The sequence below is a fragment of the Littorina saxatilis genome, linkage group LG2 (assembly GCF_037325665.1).
Source record: "Littorina saxatilis isolate snail1 linkage group LG2, US_GU_Lsax_2.0, whole genome shotgun sequence".
Taxonomy (NCBI): Eukaryota; Metazoa; Mollusca; class Gastropoda; order Littorinimorpha; family Littorinidae; genus Littorina; species Littorina saxatilis.
Window position 1 is genome coordinate 25808072 of NC_090246.1, and position 11409 is coordinate 25819480.

Below are 11409 nucleotides of genomic sequence, written 5' to 3' on the forward strand. Positions count from 1 at the left end.
TGGGGGGAATATCCTGTTTCTATTCCTTTTAATGTATTCATAAGGCGTTATCTCTGCTGTTACTCTGTGGTGTTTCAATGGGTTTTTTAATTTGTTTGGAGGGGGGAAAATCCCCCCCCCCTCCTCCCCTAGGTAAGGGTCTTCAGAATAACGCATTTATGTCATGGGTCCACAAACTCACTTAAAAGACCGAAAAGAGACAATGAGAAAGCTTAAAGGGATCGAGCCGAGAAATGCTCGACTTTTTGTTTAAAGAAATAATGTTAATGAACGGGTTTTTTCTTTATTGTCGTTCAAATACACCAGCTCTTTTTCTTTTTGTTCTTCTTTTTTTCTTTTCTTTTTTTAAACTAATAAAATAACTTGAAACTGGATCGATTATTATTTTTGCAGTGTTTCTGCTCGAGAACCAACCTTGACAAGCAAACGTTGCAGTCTCGTCATCAGATTTGCAAACGCCATCGCGTACTAATCAGTAAACGTATAATCATGGACTTAAACGCCGAAGACTGTTGAAGCATCTTTTAACAGGTCAGTTTCCATTGTATCCTTTGTTTGTCTGTCTGTCTGTCTGTCTGTCTGTCTGTCTGTCTGTTTCTCTGTCTGTCTGTCTGTCTGTCTGTCTGTCTGTCTGTCTGTCTGTCTGTCTGTCTGTCTGTCTGTCTGTCTGTCTGTCTTTGGGCTTCAGATTATAGATTGTGTGAACGTGCTAGTGCGCGTTTTTCAATTTATCTTTTCCTCTTTTTGTCTGTCTGTCTGTTCGTCAGTTCACACGAAAATGAAATAAAAGTTATTTTTGTTATGTTATTCTTCTTCTCTACCCTGCACACCTGTTTGTGTTTTTGTCTCAAAGCTTTTGAGAAAGAGTATCCGATATTTTTAAGACTGTTAATTTAACTTGAAACTGAAAAGTGCTGTTCACATGGCAGACTTAATTGCAACCAACTTTAGTCGTTTGAAAAGGTATCGATTTAAATAAATAACACGATCTCTATATTAGTCAGAACTTATTTTATCATGATCATAATTAACCCTAAACATGCTGTTCATTGTAACAACAAGATAGACATACAAAAACTGCAAGAGGCAATAGCAAATATCGGATTACCTTTAAATTATTCAAAACGAAATAAACGTTAATCGGAACTCACTCAAATTTTATTCCAGACTTCGGAATGAAAGAAAAAGTTGACTTGATTTAATTAACACGTCAGAAAAAAATAATGGCCTAAAATCAACAAAGTGTTGCTGCTCTGTGAAATTACCCCAGTTAATTATGTTGTCTCGGGTTGCAATTTTTAGTAGAGCGAAAAAGAGGCGCATGTCTGCAGTGGCCTGATAGGGGGTCCATAACCGTAAAAATTGCCAATTTTGTTGTCTCGGGTCGTCTCCATTAAATTTGTTGAAAAATGACACCGGATACAGGTTCTTGATCTTGGGCTCTGGCGGCTATGAGGAAACCCTTCTAAAGTCAAAAACACCCACACTTGCGCATAGGGACCGATATCACTGGACCTTTACCCGTGGATATCGATACGGATCGAGGGATGCGTATGTTGGTTTACAAGCAGAATATTAGCAGATACGTTTACCTTTGTGAAGGAAGAAAGAATCCTATTCTGACATGCGCATGTTCGCCTGAGCAAGCACGTACACACTTGCACACACACGCACGCGCGCACGCACGCACGCACGCACGTACAAACGCACGCACGCACGCACGCACACACACACACACACACACTCCTACACACACACACACACACACACACACACACACACACACACACACACACACACAATCCCAACCAACTCACAACCCTTACTCCTCCCTCAAAACGGCCCAAGACAACGATACTGAGATGCTTAATTTCAGCACCGCCTGACTGTGAGCCAAAGGATATATCGTCTATGAAACTGAAACAAGACACTGATGCGCTCAGATCTAGAGGAGATTTTTTTGTTTTAAACATCGATGGTAACTGAAATCATTTGTGGCTGTTCAGGATTAAGTGATCAACAAATTTACTAATGGCGGGGTAAAAACGGTCATACACGTAAAATTCCACTCGTGTAAAAACACGAGTGTACGTGGGAGTTTCAGCCCACGAACGCAGAAGAAAGAAGAAGAAGAACAAATTTACGTATTTGTCCTCTGATCTTACTGATCTTGTGCACTTAGTGACTACGAGATCGAGAAGCTAAGATAGCGGTCATATTTTTCGGAGAATTAAGACGAGGGAAAAATAACCTGAAAGAATTGAAGATGTTCTGATTTTTATGACGCATGTCTTTTTTCCTCTGTTTTGTGAAGCCAAAGAATAGATATTTGGCATGGAATCAGTGTTTCTGATCAAAACTCTTGTCGGAGATGACATTCATTGACTCATTGGCTGCCAAATTGGGTTTAATCGTGTGTGTTTTTTATGTTGGTCTAGATGAATTGCTTGTGGTAGAATTAAAAAATGTAAAGCGTTTTTTAATGTATCGTTTCCTTTCTCTGATTCTTTGCTTTTTTACATTTAGTCAAGTTTTGACTAAATGTTTTAACATAGAGGGGGGAATCGAGACGAGGGTCATGGTGTATGTGTGTGTGTCTGTGTGTGTGTGTGTGTGTGTGTGTGTGTGTGTGTGTGTGTGTGTGTGTGTGTGTGTGTGTGTGTGTGTGTGTGTGTGTGTGTGTGTGTGTGTCTGTGTGTGTGTGTAGAGCGATTCAGAGTAAATTAATGGACCGATCTGTATGAAATTTTACATGAGAGTTCCTGGGTATGATATCCCCAGACTCTTTTCTTTTTTTCGATAAATGTCTTTGATGACGTCATATCCGGCATTTTGTAAAAGTTGAGGCGGCACTGTCACACCCTCATTTTTCAATCAAATTGATTGAAATTTTGGCAAAGTAATCTTCGACGAAGGCCGGACTTTGGTATTGCATTTCAGCTTGGAGGCTTAAAATCTAATTAATGACTTTGGTCATTAAAAATCTGAAAATTGTAATTAAAATAATGTTTTTATAAAACGATCCAAAATTACGTTTATCGTATTCTTCATCATTTTCTGATTCCAAAAACATATAATTATATTATATTAGGATTAAAAACAAGCTCTGAAAATTAAAAATATAAAAATTATGATTAAAATTAAATTTCCGAAATCAATTTAAAAACAATTTCATCTTATTCCTTGTCCGTTCCTGATTCCAAAAACATATAGATATGATATGTTTGGATTAAAAACATGTTCAGAGAGTTAAAAAGAATAGAGATATAGAAAAGCGGGCTATCCTCCCGCGCTTTTCTGTATTGTTAATTTCACTGCCTTTGCCACGAGCGGTGGACAGACGATGCTACGAGTGTACGGTCTTGCGGAAAAAAATGCTTTGCGTTCAGTTTCATTCTGTGAGTTCGACTGAGCTTGACTAAATGTATTTTCGCCTTATGCGACTTGTTTTATCTTCACCTCAAACCTTCACCTCTCTTGCTCAATCTGTCTTACTCTTGGTTATTTTTGTTTGTCTTCAATCATGCATGTTCTTTTTAAGACCAGTGATAATTACAAGCAAAACACAACCCCATCCAACCCCATCCGCAATTTGTTTTTTTAAAATCTGGTTCGTTTGATGGTTTAGCACATTCGTCATCCTATCACACACCGCCTTCCAGCTACAGCCTTCTGTCGTATGTATTCTTCTCACTTTTGCAGTAAGTTGTGTTTGCTCATGAAGCAGATGTTGTAAGCATGAGCCTTCTGCAATCTGAGGTTTCATGTGTGTGGGGGAGGGGGAGGGGTTAGTTGGATTATGTGGGTTTTGTTTTGTTGTCCTGTGCACACAATATATTAAAGATTCTGCTTCTTTTGCTACTACGTACTAATAGACGCGTTGCTGTCTGTCTGTATGTCTGTCTGTCTGTCTGTCTCTCTCTCTGTCTCTGTCTCTGTCTGTCTGTCTGTCTGTCTGCCTCTCTCTCTCTCTCTCTCTCTCTCTCTCTCTCTCTCTCTCTCTCTCTCTCTCTCTCTCTCTCTCTCTTTCTCGCTACTTTTGACGGTTTTATCACCAGAAATCTAGAAACGGTAAATGCGCTATTGATTTACCTATATACTTCAGACATGTGTCCAGTTTCAAAGAAAATATAAGTACGAATAAAAATGAACAAACATGATACAAAGCATAAACAAAGCAACGCTAAATAGTCACACCGTTCGCTGTCAGAAACAGAACCAAGCGAAATGAGCTTACGGTGTCCCAAAGTGTCCCCCGTTCGTCACTTCCATTTGGGGGTCAGAACAAAGTTTTTCACCGGTACTCCGTTCAATTAAAGATAACATCCTTTCATGTACTTCCCAGATTTACACAAATGTCAATTACAAATGTTATTCAGCAGAAAATGTCTACTCTGCACTGAACGCATCAAAGCTGAAGTGAGTCTAAGTGTAAAAATACTCGTATCCTTTTAAAAAGATACAAGATACAAGATACAAGATATTTATTCACCAATTTTGCAAAAGGATTTCATCTTGGCACGGCACGGTAAAAATAAAATAAAAACCAACCAGACATATGCAGACACACATCACCATGCATGCATACATACGTACATTACACTGTCATGCACACACAGACACAACTCACACACACACACACACACACACACACACACACACACACACACAATTATTTACAAAAAGACGGAACACATCTTCAAAAGAAAACATAAAATAAAAAATAAAAACACACAGAAAACTCTTGAAGATTCTGAACGTTGACAGAACTGCAGAACATCTCAAGCAAGCGTTGGTGCAGTGTTCTAGATGATCGAACGTGTAGCAAAGACCTGTACGTGTACGTGTAGATATTGCGTCACTTTTTTTCTCCCATGTTCCAAATCATACGTTGTTTCGCTCTCACCAAGACTGCAGATCTTGGCAAACGCGTGATTAGATGTAAAAACTAGATTTGATGACGTTACCCGTACACGTTCCCGTACACGTGCTGAAAAGTGCCACATCTAGATCTCACTAATGTCTTCACTCCCAGGGGACAGGCGTGAGGCCACTATAGTTTATTCATCTGACGCCAGCTGTATCTACAGGCAACTCAAACTGACGGAACTCTGCTTTGCTTTCTTCTCTAGTGCGAAACAAACTCTAAGACGTTGCACACTAACATGACTACAGAACATCTTCAACAAGAGTTGAGACATGTTGACGTCTTCACTCCTAGCAGACAGGTGTGAGAGTGTAGCTTATTCATCCGACGCAAGTTGTATCAACATGCAACTCAAACTGAAGGACTCTGCTTTGCTTTCTTCGCTAATGTATCTTGTTGTGATGTGCTGAGGATCTATGGGTGGTCCTCCTTTTGGAAAAACAGTGTTTTGCGTTGGACACGCAAATGGAAGACCTTTTTGTGATCAGAGGAAGGTTTGAGTCTGAAGAGCAAACCATCTTGAAGTGTAGCCTACATCCAAAAACAAAGAGACTGCCAACGTTCCAAAATTCAGAATAAAAAAACAAGAGAGGTAATTTGTTGGAACGTTTGTTTTTGACATAACAATACGTTACAATTACAAGTATGTCGACCCAACGGTCTTTTAAAAGCACAGACAAACAATAAGTAACAAGAACTTAGCTTGGTTAAGTTTTCGGCCGCTTGCTGGTACCAAACAATAAGTAATAATAAATAATAATAAACAATAAGTCATAACACAAAATGGTTTACCAGCAAGCGGCCGAAAACTCAACCAAGCTAAGTTCTTGTTACTTATTGTTTGTCTGTGCACTTAAAAGACCGTTGGGTCGACATATTTGTGACTGTAACGTATTGTTTTGTCAATAACAAACGTTCCAACAAATTACCTTTCTTGTTTTTGTATGCATCTTGAAATGTGTGAAACCCTTATGCATGTACTACATGTAGACAACACTCATGACGACAGCATTATCTGCTCTTACTTCCGAGGTGAGGTGAGAGGTCGTTGTGAAAGGAAGAGAGAAGGGGGGGGGGGACCAGGAGTGAGGGGGGTAGCTGTTGTTTGTTTGTTTGTTTGCTTAACGCCCAGCCGACCACGAAAGGCCATATCAGGGCGGTGCTGCTTTGACATATAACGTGCGCCAACCACAAGACAGAAGTCGCAGCATAGGCTGCATGTCTCACCCAGTCACATTATTCTGACACCGGACCAACCAGTCCTAGCACTAACCCCATAATGCCAGACGGAGCAGCCACTAGATTGCCAATTTTAAAGTCTTAGGTATGACCCGGCCGGGGTTCGAACCCACGACCTCCCGCTCACTGGGCGGACGCCTTACCACTAGGCCACCGATAGCTGGGGAGGAAGAAGGCAAGAAGAATGAGGGTGGGGGTGGAGAAATGGCTGTCCTCGCTGCATGTTCTATCTGTGGACAGGTAAGCGTTTTTCGTGTTTATTATTTGACAAATTGTCCAGAAACTCGCTGGGAAGACACAAGCGACACAAAAGACAGAAGTCTTCCGACAAGCTTCCAGACACTTTGTCAGACAAGTTTATTTTCTGTATTATAAGTGTTTGTCTGTCTGTTCACTTAAAAGACCGCTGGGTCGAAGATCAGTGACTTCAACATTTTGTTTTGTCATACTTAAACGTTCCAATGACATAACTTTCTTGTCTTTTTATTCAGAATTTTGGAACGTTGGCAGTCTATTTGTTTTTGGAATTTTTTTTTTTTAGTATTAAATTATAATCCGAAGAAAAGGCCGTCAAGGACCAAGTAGCCTACTTTAATATTCATATAGCCGTCAAAACAGTTCAGAAGTGACATGGAATAAAACTAAGTCAACCTGCGAAAAAAAACATTTTCCAGCTGCGTGTCTGATCGAGTGGACTTGTTTAGGGGAATAGACTGAAACTGTCAGAGGCGTTTATAGGAGGTAAAAAGCTGCACCATGAAGCTATTAACGTCAGAAAAATGTTGCATGGGCACATAACAAGATGTACAATTTTAGGTACTTAGGTCAATTTGGCCTATTAGCACATTCCAGGGAAGATTTTTTTTATGACTAACAGTGGGAAGAAAAACATTAAAAGAGTTCGGAAAGTGGAAGTAAAGGAACGAAATTATGGAATAAATAGGACAGGTGGTGCATGCATTGTCATGTCCTAAACAAAATGAAAAAAAAATGGAGAGAAAAAAAAAGAGAAAAAGCGAACACTAAAATTAAAATTAAAATGAATAAAACAATCAGCCGCAGGTGAATATTCAAACTTCTCAAATCTCTATAATCGTTTTTGTTCTAATTTTATTTTATTTTTTAAGGGTCAAGTGGCAAATTTCTAACTTCCTCATAAACCTTTCTTTCTCATTTTATTTTGCCTTTTGCTTTAGGTCGGTGGGGCATGCAGCTCTTAGAAGGGCTGTTGTTTTACGTTACACCTCAACGTACGTTTGCTAGAATCGACAACAAAAATGTCCTTCCCAGGGCAGACTAAACACGGGATGGAGAATAAACGATATTGCGTGGAGTGCATGTACATCTTTTTTTTCTTGTCTGTTAATCTTCTTGGGTCTTTTTTTTCTTTCCTTTTTTGACGGGTGACGTGTGATGAAATTGTTCTGTAGCGTTACACCTCAACGATTCTAAACAACACGTTTCATCTTTGTGCAAACATAACACAGAACAAGGCAGAAAAAAATTGTTGGGTGTAGTGTACATTTGATGGATGCTGAGGCGGGTTGGAGGGGGTGTGAGGTTGGTACAGAAGGGGGGTGGGGTGTGGAGGTTGTTCATTTAAACAACAACCTTCTTCTTCTTCCAGTCTAATAATTATGGGTTATGAAGTTTGTGGTCGTGTTCAGGTTTTGTTTGGTGCCCCAGAGTTTCTCCGCTAGAGTAGCTCCATGCGGCCAGTGCTGTGTCCGTGCGTCTTGGTATAGGGGGCAGGACTGCAGGATGTGCTCTGGGGTCTGTGGGCCTGTCTCACAGGAGCAGTCAGGTGTGTGCGACACCCCAAGGCGATACAGGTGGGCACGCAGTCGGCAGTGACCAGTCCGTAGTCTGAATATGGTGGTCTGCTGTTGACGTTGTAGGTGAGGCCTCTGATCATCAGATGGGTGGCTGTGTACAACAACCATCCAAGAACAGCAGCTTTTTACATTTAGTCAAGTTTTGACTAAATGTTTTAAAGGTACTGAACTTGTCAAATCCAGGTGCACGGAGCCCCTGGGACTTTTAGTCATACCTCAGGCAGCTATCCGTTATAAGAACTACCAAGTTTCATTGACTTGCACCCAAAGAGTCAAGAACTGCGATTTTTTTACGAATTAATTTCGTACTCGGACCCGGCTGGTCTTGACCTATTTTGGATCTAAATTTAGATCAGGTAGATCACCACATCATGCACAAAAAGACACGTCACTAGCAAACTATGTCAGACGTCATCATGAGTTTGTGTAAAACAAAATGGAGGCCGGAATCACTCAGTTGAATCGAACTCCGACCAAACACCACGTAATAACTGGTTAATTTATGCACTCGCGTGAACAAGAAACTGTCGAGCTTAACAGATGACGTCGTTGGGTCGTTTTGGGTTTGTTTTACTACCATAGGAGGATTTTTGAACTTTGTTTGTTTGTTTGTTTGTTTGCTTAACGCCCAGCCGACCACGAAGGGCCATATCAGGGCGGTGCTGCTCTGACATATAACGTGCGCCACACACAAGACAGAAGTCACAGCACAGGCTTCATGTCTCACCCAGTCACAGTATTCTGACACCGGACCAACCACTCCTAGCACTAACCCCATAATGCCAGACGCCAGGCGGAGCAGCCACTAGATTGCCAATTTTAAAGTCTTAGGTATGACCCGGCCGGGGTTCGAACCCACGACCTCCCGATCACGGGGCGGACGCCTTACCACAAGGCCAACCGTGCCGGGTTTTTTTAACTGTAAATGCACTCAGCTGCAACAAAAACGCAAAACGAAGGCTGTGAGCTATCGAGACGAGGGTGTGGTGTATGTGTGTGTGTGTGTGTGTGTGTGTAGAGCGATTCAGAGAAAACTACTGGACCGATCTTGATGAAACTTGACATGAGAGATCCTGAGTATAGTATCTCCAGACGGTTTTTTTCATTTTTTTGATAAATGTCTTTGATGACGTCATATCCGGCTTTTCGTGAAAGTTGAGGCGGCACTTTCACGCTCTCATTTTTCAACCAAATTGGTTGAAATTTTGGTCAAGTAATCTTCGACGAAGCCCGGACTTTGGTATGGCATTTCAGCTTGAAGTCTTAAAATTTAATTAATGAGTTTGCTCATTAAAGTTGTCATTAAAATCGATTTTTCGCAAACAGATTTAAAATTGATTGCATCGTATTCTTCATCACATTCTAAATCTAAAAATATATACATATGTCATGTTTACTCTTAAAATGTGATCACAATTAACGAAAATAGATTAGTTAGTCTTACGATTAAAATTTAAGAAATCGATCCAAAAATGATTTCATCTTATTCTTTATCATTTCCTGATTCCAAAAACATATAGATATGATAGGTTGTATTCAAATCAAGCTCGGAAAGTTAACAAGCATACAGAAAAGCGCGCTTTCCTGCTTAGCACAATACGCTGCCGCGCTAATCTGGCGTGTCAATATCACTACGTTTTGCACGTGGAAGGTGAGCGATTTCCTTCACGTGGGGATTGACGAAGCTGTACTGTCTTGGTGAAAAAATACAGTGCGTTCAGTTTGATTCCGTGAGTTCGACAGCTTGACTAAATGTAGTAATTTCGCCTTACGCGACTTGTTCTTCTTGTGGACAAAAACACAGGGTGGAGAACGATGACAAAAATCGTGTTGAGAAAATCCAGTCTGCAGCTCGCGTAACAACCTAACCAGGCTATCAAAGCTTAGTCGCAGACGATCGTTGGATCAAGAAGATTACCCTTACAAGATGCGTGTGCTGTTAACCGTGTGTGTGTATGTGTGTGTGTGTGTGTGTGTGTGTGTGTGTGTGTGTGTGCATGTGTGTGCATGTGTGTGAGTGTGTGTGTTTGTGTGTGTGTGTGTGTGCATGTGTGTGAGTGTGTGTTTGTGTGTGTGTGTGCGTGCGTTAGTGTGTTGAGGTGTACGTGTTTGTGTGCGTGTGTGTGCCTATGTGCGTGAGCCCGTTCGTGCCTGCGTGCCTGCGTGCGTGTGTGACATGTCTGGTGTTTGCCTGTGGCTGTGGCTGTGTGTGTCTCTCTCTCTTTTTATAGTTCGTCAAGATTTTACTAATTTGTCATTATGTGTTTGGCTGTGTTTCTCCGCCTGTCTGTGTGGTTAGGGGATCGTGTTCAGTAAATCGTCCTTTTCTCTATGCTCTTTACAATGATCAAAAAACAAAAACAAAAACAAAAACACAACTTTTTCAGTCTTATTATTTTTGATTATATTTTGCTGCTTTACAAGGGCATTTTTTCACGGGTTCCAAAAGTTGTTTTTTCCATCTAGCTTTCAGCTTTTATGAGATTAACACAGTTAAGCTCACGAGTTTATGTTGTCAGCGAAACTTTTATCAAGTTCTGTTTTTTAATCTGACCGCACAATTGAAATATGAAAACATGAGTAATCCTGATCTCTCTTTTCAAATAAATAAGATCTCTACATAAGATCAAACGTACTTCCTTCAAGTATATAAAAATGTACATGTGTATAAGGATTAAGAAGGTAAAAGAAAACAAGTCGCGTAAGGCGAAAATACAATATTTAGTCAAGTAGCTGTCGAACTCACAGAATGAAACTGAACGCAACGCAACGCAGCAAGACCGTATACTCGTAGCATCGTCACTCCACCGCCCGTGGCAAAGGCAGTGCCCGTGGAATTGACAAGAAGAGCGGGGTATTCGTTGCGCTGAGAAGGATAGCACGCTTTTCTGTACCTCTCTTCGTTTTAACTTTCTGAGCGTGTTTTTAATCCAAACATATCATATCTATATATTTTTGGAATCAGGAACCGACAAGGAATAAGATGAAAGTGTTTTTAAATTGATTTCGAATAAGAAATTTTGATAATAATTTTTATATATTTAATTTTCAGAGCTTGTTTTTAATCCGAATATAACATATTTATATGTTTTTGGAATCAGCAAATGATGGAAAATAAGATAAACGTAAATTTGGATCGTTTTATAAATTTTTATTTTTTTTTTACAATTTTCAGATTTTTAATGACCAAAGTCATTAATTAATTTTTAAGCCACCAAGCTGAAATGCAATACCGAAGTCCGGGCTTCGTCGAAGATTACTCGACCAAAATTTCAACCAATTTGGTTGAAAAATGAGGGCGTGACAGTGCCGCCTCAACTTTCACGAAAAGCCGGATATGACGTCATCAAAGACATTTATAAAAAAAATGAAAAAAACGTATGGGGATTTCATACCCAGGAACTCTCA